General features: G+C 35.2%; 1 protein-coding gene across 1 annotated transcript in view; it reads left to right on the forward strand.

Moving 5' to 3' along the window:
• Positions 1-7,775: 7,775 nt before the first annotated feature.
• LOC128660121 (gap junction gamma-1 protein) overlaps positions 7,776-14,270 on the forward strand; it is a 315,999-nt gene continuing 309,504 nt past the window's right edge. The window contains exon 1 of the mRNA XM_053713763.1: positions 7,776-7,806. The gene's annotated coding sequence lies outside the window, so the exon portion shown is untranslated. The remainder of the gene's footprint in view (positions 7,807-14,270) is intronic.

Below are 14,270 nucleotides of genomic sequence, written 5' to 3' on the forward strand. Positions count from 1 at the left end.
GATTTCTTACGATCCGTTTGGCGGCAAAAACAGGTTCAAATTTCAAAGTACCGGCTTTTCTTCAGATGTGACCGGCTAATTATAACTGAACGGTTTTTGCAAATAACTGTTTTTTTTCAAAAATACCCGGTTAAAGGTACAATGTTTCAGAGTGTAGGCAGCTCTACGCGTTTCGGCCGTAGCCTTTATCAAGATGGCGTCCCTTAGATTCCGATTGGCTGATAGAATTCTATCAGCCAATCGGAATTAAGGTTGAAAAAATCCTATTGGTTTATGCAATCAGCCAATAGGATTGAACTTCAATCCTATTGGCTGATCCAATCAGCCAATAGGATTGATCTCGCATTCTATTGGCTGTTCCAATAGATTTATTATAATAGTTAGGTTAGATTAATTATTAATTTAATATAGTTTAATGTAGTTTTATTATAATAGTTAGGGTAGGTTAATTATTAGTTTAATATAGTTTAATTTTAAAGGTAAGTTTAAATTGATTAAAAGATAGGGATGAGTTAATATTTAATATAAAGTTAGCGGGTTGTGAGCTTTAGGGGTTAATAGGTTACTTTAGTTTATGGCGATGTGGGGGGCTGGCGGTTTAGGGGTTAATAACATAATGTAGGTGGTGGCAGTATAGACGGTGGCAGATTAGGGGTTAATAAGTGTAATGTAGGTGGCGGCAGTGTAGGGGGCGGCAGATTAGGGGGTAATAACATAATGTAGGTGGCGGTGGGCTCCGGGAGCGGAAGAATAGGGGTTAATACATTTATTAGAGTTGCGGTGGGCTCCGGGAGCGCGGTTTAGCGGTTAATAACTTCTTTTAGAGTGGTCGTAGGCTCCGGGAGCTGCTGTTTAGGGGTTAATAACTTTATTTAGTTGCGGCGGGGTCCGGGAGCGGCGGGATAGGGGTTAAACAGTTTAGTATAGTGTTTGTGTTTAGTGACAGTATACAAATAAAGCTGTGAAAAAGCCGAATAGCAGCGAGATCGATGACTGTCAGTTAACAACAGTCCGCTGCTCATCGCCCCATACTTAGTGCGCAGCTTTTTGACAGCTTTTTTTTTAATTATGGAGAACGTATTCAGGTCCGCGGCAGCGATGTTAGGCGATGTCAGGCGAGCGTATTGGTGCCGGCGAATGCAGCACAGTTGACGGCTTGATAAGTATCCCTCATTTTCTCATTTAAGATCACTTAAATCAGATGCATAAAGCAAAAGCGAATGTAGGCATTTCTAAATCCAGCTACCATCACTGCAACAAGCTCACGCTGATACATTGTCTCATCCAAGATTACCTCAGGGTGAATAATTGTGCAATATAGATTTATGTGTATCATATAATAGATCGTTAGTACTATAACAATCTCCTTATATTGAAGCTTTAGCTATTGTTCAATAGAGTGAATATTCCCTCAGAACATAATATACACAAGATTAAACAAACTATAAGCACAACTTATGGTTATAAGAATATTATTATACCATTAATATGGTATACTATTTCCCTAGCCATTCGTCACTACACTGAAGAGTAATAGCGGATATTAACATTACTCAGATCATTTTCAATCTCTATATGGTTTAAGTAGATTACAGCAATAGCGGATGTTTGCATTGCTATCACTTACCCTATTTAATCAGATCGGCTGAACCCCATACTGACCTTGTATGTTTTCTATCATACTGTATATGAATTAATTGTCAGGGGTATAGCCTTAACTATTCTAACCATACTCAGTTTCTGATTCAATCATTTATTAATATCCCTTATCCCTCATATAGGGGACATTTATAACGGAGACAAGCAGTGCCCAATTTACTCCTCACTATTCTAACCCATAGGATAGCTGCAATTGTGATTGTTAATACTTTTATCCACACTTCATGCAAACTAAACGTTAATTGGACTTAAGACTGACATTTTACCTCAGTTTATAGCCATCCTAAGATGTAGGCATTTACATTTGCCATATAGTGATTTGTATTGCTCAGTGAATATGCAGACCAATACTACATCCTAGAAATAGTAGGGATACCCATATTCATTGGTATAATTATTCCCTCTGCATGGATTTTGTGTCGTTTAACACTAAGCCAACAGTTATTAAATCATCTTAGTATGTTAACCATTTCATAACCAGTAGTGCCATTATACCTAGACCACCTCTCCTTGATTTAATAATCATTCTCTGGATAACTATTTAACAGATACTGATACAAAGGCTTATACCTTATAAACTGATTTCCAGAGAAAACATTATATGTGCTGTTTATTCTTAGTTTTTATTGGTGTTTACCCATTTTTCTATTTCACATTATGCTTAGCACCACTCTCAGACATTAAGGTTTATTAAAATGAACATACCTTACGAATACAAATAGTTATAAACCTGAGAGATTGCCCATTTGTAGTGCCATTGTTTACCCTAGTGTTGTAACTTACAATTCCTACTTGGGTACACGATGGAAGTATTTAGAACATGGCAACAGAGACAACTCACTAAACTCAACCAACTCTTCAACCCTGTAACCTTAGAAATTACGTCTTTTCAAGAATTACAAAATCGATATGGTCTCTTACATACACATAGATTCATATACTTTCAGTGCAAACATTGGCCTATATTTAACAAGGTCTAGCGGACCTGATCCGACAGTGCGGATCAGGTCCGCCAGACCTCGCTGAATACAGAGAGCAATACGCTCTCCGTATTCAGCATTGCACCAGCAGCACACACTCAAATGCTAGCTGAACAGGAAGATACGAAAGGGGATCCGGAAAAGAGAATCAAACGGTTTCTACATAAATAGAAGGCTTAGCTAAAATATCTACCAGTACCTGTTAGGGACAGAGTCATTTACCCATTTAGGAACAGTCTCTATATTCTAAATGAGAATCTCAAAGGCAACTTATGTTTATCTAATTGTCAAACTTAAATTCTCAGTAAAATGCGACTATATTATAGGCCAGGTACTGCCCCCCACATTGTAGACACTATAATATAGTCGCATTTTACTAAAGTTAAGTTTGACAATTAGATAAACACCATTTGCCTTTGAGATTCTCATTTAGAAAATAGAGACTGTTCCTAAATGGGTAAATGACTCTGTCCCTAACAGGTACTGGTAGATATTTTATTTAAGCCTCCCATTCATGTAGAAACCGTTTGATTCTCTTTTCCGGATCCCCTTTCGTATCTGCCTGTTCAAATAACATTTGAGTGTGTATATTCCTGATTTGGAGGAGCTCCGGGTAAGTGAAAATATATTAGATAACTATTCTGTTATAGTTTTGTTTGTTTTTTATTATTGGTTATATTTGTTTTTGTTTAAATGGAAAATTGAAGAATGGATCCTAGCCTCTGCAAGACAAACGTGGATTTGTTCCCTCTTCACTGAGTTAAATCTTTTGCAATGTATACTGACTCCAGGTTTATGTAAAAGAACCATACAAGCAACATGCACTTTCAATATCTTCATTTTTTTTATTATGTATGTGAATGATCTTTATTACAATAAATAAAGTTATTAAATAAAATAAAATAATAATAATGTTGCATGCATGGTTTAGGCAAAAATTTTGGGGAAGTTCATTTGAGTTTAGCTCTTAATGGAAACATTGTTCACTTAAAAAGGCATTTGAATAAAAAATGACAAACTACAGTTCATTAGCGCATATAGGACCAGAATACAAGTGGAGTACTAACAATTACGCACAAGCAAAAAGGGGCTTATAACGGATGCTTCTGCGTGTTGGATGTCACACTCGAATTACAAGTTGAAAGTAAACGTGATCACTTGAGTACAATTGAAGTTAACGCACATCAGGATAGGGCGTCCTCAGAGCTCTGGTTACCTGTTTCGCAAAACAAAAAAGTCTCACAAAACACACAAAAAAATACATTACAATGTACAGTTACACTCATAATAACACTAATAAAAAATAATTTTATAAAAAATATTGCACAAGAAAGTTATAAGGACTCAAAGATATGAGGTCTCAGGTGTTTGAAAAAAAAAAAGGCAGGCAAAGGGCTTTTACATAGAGATGCATACATAAGGGCTCAAAATATCCAATCCTAAACTACTAGCCAGTACCAAATGTTGCTCCCCACTTGATCTCACCCACTACTTACACCACGCCCACTGCTCCACCCCCTTTCTGCACATATGTTTAGTCATTGTGAATCACCTTATTGTGCAGTCATTTTTAATATTGTTTTTATTTATACCATAAAAAATTAAATATTTCTACATACAGTAATAAATTAACAAAAATAAGTGCAAAGCAGTTTGCAACATCAACTAGGGGTTCTGGGGAAGACAACAGCTGGATATAAAAAAAAAAAAAGTTGTTGAACTTAGAGGGAAGAGAGTGCTGCTCATAGAAGGTCATAGCCGACCTAGAGATTTTTATTTTTAAATAATTATTATCCCTTCCTTCTCTCTCTTAACTCTCTCAACTCCCTCCTCTCTTCAAGCTCCCATTTTACCCTCGCCCTTCTCTCTTAGGCTAAGTCTTTTCTTTACACTTTCTTTCCCCTCTGTCATATCTTTTCTTTTACTTGTAGATTGGTGTATGTGGGGGGGTTTTATTTGAGAAAAAACTAAATCACAAAAGGCCGTTTTTAAGAAAACTCACGAAAACATCAAAACCTACACTATGATCAGAACACAATGCTTGAGGAGTTCACCTTGCTTGAAGAACGGTCTACATTCCTACACAGCAATTATTATGAGACTCTAAAGGCTGATACTTATGTTCTGCTACAGGTACCCTGAGAAGAAATGTAAGAGTAGGGGGTTAAACGTAAATGCCTACTTGTAATTGGACCTTGATATCTCCAGCAGCATGTGCTACAGTTTGATATCTCGTTAATACTCCTTTTTGTGGTTTAACATTCTTATAGAATTCAATTTCAGGTTTCCATATTAGATCATTCTTATAAAATGTTCTAAGTTAACTTTGCAAGTGTTAATGCTAAAATATAGACTGGAGAACGCTCAGGTGGCAATTTTGAACTATGATCAGCAGCAGTCAGGGAAATATGGTCCTCTTATTATATCAATCCCTCTGGAATTAATTGTACATAGGTCTGTTTTTATATTTTTTTAGCCCTATCATCACTACAGTATAAACACAGCCAAACTAATACTGCTTGTCTCATGGCCGGCGGCCGGGGACATAAATGAGAGCAAACCATTATATTACACTGTATAGAAGGCTGCCTACTTATTTAGGATCATAAAATCCATTTTTTCATTTCAATTATTGCCTTCAGAGATCTTAACCCTCTTGATCCCTTTCAGGTATTTAAAGGCAAGATATAAATATTTTATATGTCCATAATAGCTTAATTAACCGTTTTAACCACTAGATGACCATGTTTACATTTCAGCCTCTGACTGGTATATAACATTCAAAGGTTGTTTCCCTATACCATTCGATATTGCCTCCCAGTCTCAAGGAGTATTTTAATGTATATCACCAACAAACTAAGCCACATTACTCTTCGCATAAAGACGTATCTACATGGTGTGGTTCCTCGTATTTTAAAACAATTGTAATAGTAAAATTCTATCAACTACACTAATTATCCAGCACAGTTTAATGCTTTCTTCAGAAGTAATTTTGAGTATTTCTACAATGGGTTCATGAGTAACACTAACTTTAAAATACTCTCTATATCACCCATGGACAGTGCGGCGGAATCTGTTGGCGCTTTATAAATAAATAATAATAATAATATCTCGTTATCCGGATTCCTTTGCTATAACAGACCCAAGAGTGGCACTGCTCGTTGTCTATAAGGATAAAAAGGGCAGATTACCTATATGTATTGTTCAGCTGCTTAGGCTTTCCCTGTTATTTTTGTTGTATTGATTAATCTCTGTATAACTGAATGACCTCATCTTTCTGTCCTTTAAAAATAAATTTAAAGAAACACACACAAAAAAACATTATTCTTTCATGATTCCAATAGAGAATACAAGTTTAAAAAAAGTTTCCATTTTACTTCTATTATCAAATTGAGCTATCTAGATAGGTAGCGTGCACATGTCTGGGGCACTACACTACTGCCATCTAGTGTTCTTGCTAATGTATAACACTGTTGCAAAACTACTGCCATGTAGTGCTGCAGACATGTGCATACTCATGAACTTACCATCCTGCTTTATAACAAAGGATAACAAGAAAACAAAGAAAATTGTATATTAAAAGAACATTTGAACGTTGTTTAATATTGTATGCTCTATCTGAATCATTAAACAACAAATTGATGTTTATGTCCCTTTAATATAATTTATTTAAATGACTTCAAGCCTTAGTGCACCTTAATAGTGCTCAAGTGACAAATAACACAAGTTTTTCATTGCACCCCCATAGAAGTCTATTATGTGAGAGATTTAGCATATGCGCCTTATCCAACATCCCGATGTTAGCACGTCCTAGACCAGTGATGCTTCTGAACTACATTCCCCATGATGCTTCAGCACTCTGAAGTCCAGTCGAGCATCATGGGAAATGTAGTTCTGAAACATCTGGAGTGCCAAGGTTTGCCATCACTGTCCTAGACCTTCGCTCAAGCTCTAACATATAACTATAAACTGTAATATGAGTGAAGAATAAAAGTGCTTAACTTAAGTGGTGTAAGCGTACAGTAGCACTCATTTTTTGTGCTCCACTTGTAATCTAGGATTTTTTGTTTCTATGGGTTTTACTATCTGTTACTAAAGCGATGGGACATCAGTTTATTAGCCAGTGAGCATTCATGCCTTGAGGCAGAGCTGTATTTTCTGTTAGTTTCAAAATATAAATAAACAGATTTAATACCTTTTTCATGCAAAAAAAAGTTTTAACATTTTAAATAGTGTCCGTTTCTATACGTGGAAGAATTTTTTTGAGTTGTCTGTCCCATAAAAAGCTACGTGGCATAATGTGGAATAATCTTTGTTGTTTCTTTAATATGATTTTGCGGACTGTATAATTAGTAGTTACACATTTTCTCAACAAGAAATTATTTTCATTACACATAATGTAAAGTTTTTTTTTTTAAATTAAAGGGATACTAAACCCAAATTTTTTCTTTTATAATTTGCATAGAACATGCAATTTTAAGCAACTTTCTTATTTACTCCTATTATCATTTTTTCTTCGTTCTCTTGGTATCTTTATTTGTAAAGAAGGAATGAAAGCTTAGGAGCCCGCCCATTTTAGTTTCAGCACCTGGGTACTAGGGTAGCGCTTGCTGATTGGTGGCTAAATGTAGCATTTTTTACTTTTTATTTCATATATTTAACAACATATAAAACAACAGCAAAATGTAAAACAAAACAAAAAAAAAAACAATTTATCTATAGATAACATTATACCAGTAAGAAGAGGCTATGTTTGTATATGATACAGTATTTGTCTAAAATAATGCTAAAACTAAATTATGATGAATATATTTTGATGTCAGAATAACGGCCCATTCCTCTGGCACTGAACGGGTTATCATGTAGCCCTGACACAATTATTATATGGAACGGACACAGCTGCAGAAATATCCTCTGCTAACAGTGTGTTCAGGCCATTTTTGTTGTGTTCCCATTGAATGACTGACTGATTATATGACATCCAGCCTCGGGACTGAGCTGTCATTCATTGCTCACTTTAATTCCTACACTTGTCCTACATCTACTTCCAATGTAATATTGTTGTTGACCACTTTATCTGTTGATGAAAGCTTAATGCAACCGACGAGTCTCATGGGTAACTGCTGACAATGAGCTGCTTTCCAAGCATTTCCACCTAGAATACCAGGTATGTACAGGCATTTACAGATTGTACAGGTGACCCAGACGTATTTAATATTCTATTGGCCATACACTTATTATCTTCTTTCAAACTATAGCATAGTATAGTACTGTAGCACTAAGCTTTGTAATTAATATGTAATGATGTCTTGTGAAATATATTACACGTTATGTTTTAAACTCTAAATATGTCTGTTTGCCCAAAAGAAAAAAATGTAGTCATGTATATTACATTTTTGGAAGAAAACTATTTATATATTCTTGGCATGTTAAGGTTCATTTTGGTTCATTGGATTCTACTTTTATATAGCAGCAATTGATTAAGAATCTAACAAAAACACAGTAAAGGAAATGTTGTTACAGACAGATGTACTTTATTAAATAAATTAGATGGTTAATTCATGAAATAACCTTCCAGCAGAGCTGGTAAAGAGAAATAATATAGAACAAAAATGCCTAAGATATGCATAAGGGTATTCTAATAATTAATTTATTAATTAGTTAATTTATTAATTTAATTATTTAACAGCTATTCGGTTTGCTCATATTTCTTTTAGAAGTGTAAGATTAATTAATTAATTAATTAATTAATAAACCTTACACTTCTGAAAGAAATATGAGCAAACTGAATGGCTGTTAAAATCTCTGTTTCTGTATTTAGATTTCCCAGTATCCCAGATGACAGTGTAAAACTAGGTGACAGCAAAGTGAGCATAAAATTACCCAAATTCTATAGGTTTTATAAATATTCCTTGTTTTTTTGTGCTCCTACTCTGCAATATATTACAGCTGCCCTGGTGGACTACAGCTGATACATGATGATATGTGCTTCAGCTTAGAATATTTGGATATAAACGAAATAGATTAATTGAAACTACTTTTTTCCAATAAAAGAGAACTCTAATTTGGGCAGAAAGAGAACTATATATATATACAGTGTATATATATATATATATATATATATATATATATATATATATATATACTGTTTTCTTTACTACATATACTACATAGAGGGTGTATAGATCAGACATATATATTGAATTCAGAGAAAATATCACATTAAATACAGTATTGCTTTTTTCACCATTTTTTTTTTGCATAGATTAAAAACTGTACCACGTTTAAGTTTCCCATAACTTCATATAATAAATCAATGTAGCATTTACAGTTCACATCAAACTGATCAGTATTGCTGCAGTTGTAAGTAAGAGACTCTCAAAAGCTTATTTATTAATATGTAATAATTACCGAATAAAATAAAATGCTATACTGCAAAACTGTTATTTGCATCCCATGCACTGTACCAGCCCAGATATGTATAACTACCAGTAAATATGTACAACCCACTGTCTCCCTATTAGATTCAGCTCAGTATTACTGCTACTCAGCATAATTTCACCCTGTTTAATAGCATACATGTTTTTATACAGGTGTTTACACGTATTTGTAGGATATAGAAAGGTTCTGTAGTCAAGCAAATAAGATTCCGAAATATTCTTCATTTCTGTGTTTATTTCCAAATCACTGATGTGTAAATTTAAAGGGACACTCAATCAAAATGAAACTTTCATTATTCAGATAGAGCATGCCATTTTAAACAACTTTACAATTTACTTCCATTAACTAAATGTGCACAGTCTTTTTATATTTAAACTTTTTGAGTCAACAGCTCCTACTGAGCATGTGCAAGAATAAGTGTGTATGCATTTGCGAATGGCTGATGGCTGTCACATGGTACGTGTATGCATTTGTGAATGACTGATGGCTGTCACATGGTACAGGGGGAGTGGAAAAAGACATAACTTTTAAAATTGTAAAAAAAAAAATCTACTACTCATTTGGAGTTCAGAATAAGTGCTATTGCATTGTCTTGTTATCTTGCATTTGTTGATTATGCAAATCTACTGTGTTGACTGGTCCTTTAAGCTTTTTATGAAGAAATCAACTGATTATTATATATACATGATACTATAGTTGTATGCTATATTAATAAAGAGGGACTAGTAAAATGGCAAACAACATTGTCATTAAACAAAAGACAGACCCACAAGATATATAAAAGAAGTGTAGTGAATTTTAGAGTAGCTGTTTAATATGACTGTTACTACTATTAGGGATGTGGTGTATATATGTGGGATATGGGAGTATCCACACCAGTTACATATGTTTAATGCTAAGAGATGCAGAGATTTCAGTTTTATGTTGTCCATTATATTCCTTAATCACAGAGAGCAGTGGTTTTCTGACGGTAAAGGTAGTTATTGTTGTTTGCGCTGTTCAAGCCAGATTTCCTGCTCACCGATCACTGTTCCCTCAATCAATATAGAGACGGTTAGACAGAAATGGCATTGTGCTTGCACAATAATGCAGTGCATTAGCACTGACAATATATTTATTAAAGGAATAAAAGATTACATATTTAGCTGCAGTCCAAGGGACCTAAATGCAGTACACTTAAGTGTGCAGTATATTTTGTATAGATTTTAGAGGAATGTCTTTCGAAAAACTGGACTGTCCAGTTTAATACTGGACACATGGCATCCCAAGTATTGGAACATGTACTCTTTACCAATTCTTGTGGCCGGATCCTGGGCCCCATTGATAAAAAAACAAAACAAAACAAAAAACATCAGTGAAAATTTCCCTTAACAATTTTGTCCCTTATGACCTTGAGAAAACTCTCAGCATGACTAGGTATCTGGAAACCTAATTAGCTAGATTAAAGGGAATATACCCTATTACATACCTGTTGGTATATATTCTTTAGGGTAGCAGGTTGATGTATAATCTACATAAGCACTTGTTTACAGAAAAGGTGGATTATTCATAGAACTGAATTCCAGTAGTGGCAATAAGGACAGGTACTGCAAAGGGAATACATTAATGTCTGGGAAATGCATATCCTGAGAATTAGTTACATTTACACTTCAGGAGGAAATATACATAAACTTAATCCGCATTCTGTTTTTTTTTTATGTCATCAGAACATACGTTTTGTGTGCACCCTGCTCATTTATCAATATCTGTAGTGAGCAAAAGACAACCTCACACCAGTAACTCTCTGATCTGCTTTCATCTCTTTTTACACACACATCCAGTCACTCATACATATGCACATACATACACACACACTTATACATATATACTACACACAGTCATACTGTCTCACACAACACATATAAACACACTCATACACTATATACCCCATACTCACTAACACATACACACATGCACATACATATAAACATTTATACATATACACTACACACAGTCACACTCTCTGACACAACACATATGAGCACAAACACAAGTACACACACACATACATATACATTATACACACACTCACACATACATATACATTATACACACACACACATACATATACATTATACACACACACACACACACACACACATACATATACATTATACACACGCACACACACACACCCATACATATACATCATACACACACTCACACATACATATACATATTTATACATATTTACACTACACACACAGTCAAACTCTCTCTCACATACATATATGAACACACTCACACATACACACATACTCATACCTACACAGTATACACACCTTTATACATACATATATATATATATATATATATATATATATATATATATATATATATATATATATATATATATATATATAAAAGTAACCCAGTCAAATGCACTCTCAGGTCTTTTCAATAGATACTTTAATGGAACGTTTTTGGGGGTTCACAACCCCTTCATCAGCATGAGCAAATAACCAAATATCACACAATTTATAGTGTATCAAAACAGTGTCTCACCAAACAATTGTTGCTTCCAAAAAGTGCGCCAAAATATCGAGTGTGGAACGCATCTTGCTTTCCACCGTGATCATGCCAACCGGAAGTGATGTCACTTCCGGTTTCGCGACATGATTAAAACATATATACATTGCTTTGTATTTCATTTAATAACAATCTACAATGTGCTCAAAATTACCTTATAGGTATTAAAAATGATGCCAACAAACGTAATGTAATTACCTGTGATCTGCACATTGAATATTATAGTGTAAATAAAATGTCAAAGTAACCGTAACCATGGTTACGATACATACCCAAGTTAGTGTATTTATATAATAGTGAATTATCTAGTGCAGCAAGCATATACAGTGACACTATTTGCTAAACATTCTGTGTCATGTCCCTTCACAACTATGCACAATAATTTATATACATAAATACATAAAGAAAGGAAATTAAATATAGAAGTAAATTTAAAAAGTGGCGGTTCTTGCTCTACTTGTTATCAATACATATAGAAATGTACACTACCTGCAGGATAGTACATGTACCTTATATAGGCAGTATATCAATGATATCGATTTGCAACATTATTCTGTTGTGTTTTACCCTAAATGTAAAAATAAATAAATGATGTACTATGGCTAGTTTAGCATAACTTGTTATGTTAGCGTTCAAAATTAGCAAACAAAAAAAGTACATCTATTTCTCTGTATATTAGTAATATGATACAGATATGTGGCCCACTACGAAAAATTCACTTAATGATATAGTGAATACACCAAGGGATCTAGATTAACATACTAGGACAAAGAGAGGCATATTAGATCATGACAATATTGTACCTCTATTTCTATGTATATATTAATGTGGCCTATAGCTGTTTTATACATTATATGGTGTATGGAAATGTGTTTAGACTGTATCTAGGATATGATCTCTTATTACACCAAGATGAAACAGGTAACAATGTCCAACATATAGATGACCAAGTGTGGACACATAAGAACAGTCCATCTTATAGCTCCTTAGTATTTGCAGTTAGATTGATTTATTCCCGGCATAAGGTATAAAGTGCAAAATTGGGTAATCTCACCTCAGAGACCAGGCTTCCACAACCCAGATGGGGGAGATATTCCTCCATCCTGGTGTGTCGTAAGCGACCAGCTCACATCGCTCAGAAGAGCCATAGAGCTGGGAGCTAAACGTAGCCACAATGACCCTGGGTTATACCCCAAGCATGTAGCACTACCATATAACCTTAAGTAAGATTTTTGAAATCTGGGGTAGTGTTTAATCCGCCTGGATGGATAGTCCCCAATTTAAAGATCCATTGGGCTTCCCGTTTAAGTAGTATCTTGCTCCTATCCCCTCCCCGATCAAGTGGGGGTATATGATCGATGAGGATATAGCGGATTGAAGATACAGCATGGCCTTGCTTGGCACAATGGCGTGCAACAGGTTGGTCAGAATCCCCCTGTTTGAGTGCCGATCTGATTGCGTGCCTATGGTTTGCCATTCGTTCACGTAACGTGCCTGTGGTTTTGCCCATGTAAAAACAAGAACATGGGCAAAAGAGGAGGTACACCACGTGTGTGGTAGTGCACGTGATAGAGTGCTTAATCACATATCTTCGATTCGTATGTGGGTGATGAAAGGTTTTAGTACTGACCAAACCATTGCACGTTGTGCAGCCTAAACATCTGTATGATCCTTTGATGTTTATTTTAGCCCCTGTGGTGTAGCTAGCTTTTTGATCAGTGCGCATCAAGAGGTCTTTAAGATTAATACCCCTCTTAAAGCCCACCATTGGTTATACCTGCCGGGTAAATGTTAACTTATGGTCTGACGTCATGATAGGCCAATGTTGATGTAGAATACGTCCTGTATTTTTGGTAGTTGGAGTAAATGTAGTGGTCATAATTAGTTTATTACTCGTGTCCCTCTTTGGTGTGGGCTTGATAAGTTCTTCCTGAGTGAGTGAGGATGCTGTACTCATGTTTTCTTGGATAATGGAAGGTTTATATCCCCGCTCGCGGAATCTTTCTCCCACTCCTGCCAATTGAGAGACCCCAGTTTGTATGTCTGAATTATTTCTCATGGTTCTCACAAATTGAGATCTGACTATGCCCTTCAAAAGGGCAGGGGGATGACAACTGTCAGCGCTCAAAATAGAGTTCCGATCGGTTTGTTTATGATAAAGGGTCGTGCCCAATTGATGTGTTTTTTTAAACACAGTCAAGTCCAGAAAATTAATGGACTGTGTATCAACCGTCATTTTGAATTTAACATTGCTTGTGGCCGTGTTATATGTTTCAAACCAAATTTGTAGTTCCTCCATGGTCCCCCGCCATACCATGAAAATGTCGTCAATATATCTGTAATAACATACTACTGCCAAATTGGTAGTGTTCCATAGATACAGATTTTCAAATTGAGACATGTACAGGTTGGCGTACGCGGGGGCCATGGAGGAACCCATGGCTGTACCAGCTGTTTGTAAATAGAAATTACTCTCGAATCTGAAGTAATTCTTATACAAACAGAATTCTATCAAGGAAAGAAAGAATTTAATTGGTGGGCCCTCATAAAGAGGGTTATTGGTGATATGTTCCTCAATTGATTTCAGACCCTCAGTGTGGGGAATAATAGTATACAGACTGT

The sequence above is a fragment of the Bombina bombina genome, chromosome 5 (genome assembly GCF_027579735.1).
Source record: "Bombina bombina isolate aBomBom1 chromosome 5, aBomBom1.pri, whole genome shotgun sequence".
In the NCBI taxonomy this organism is placed as follows: Eukaryota; Metazoa; Chordata; class Amphibia; order Anura; family Bombinatoridae; genus Bombina; species Bombina bombina.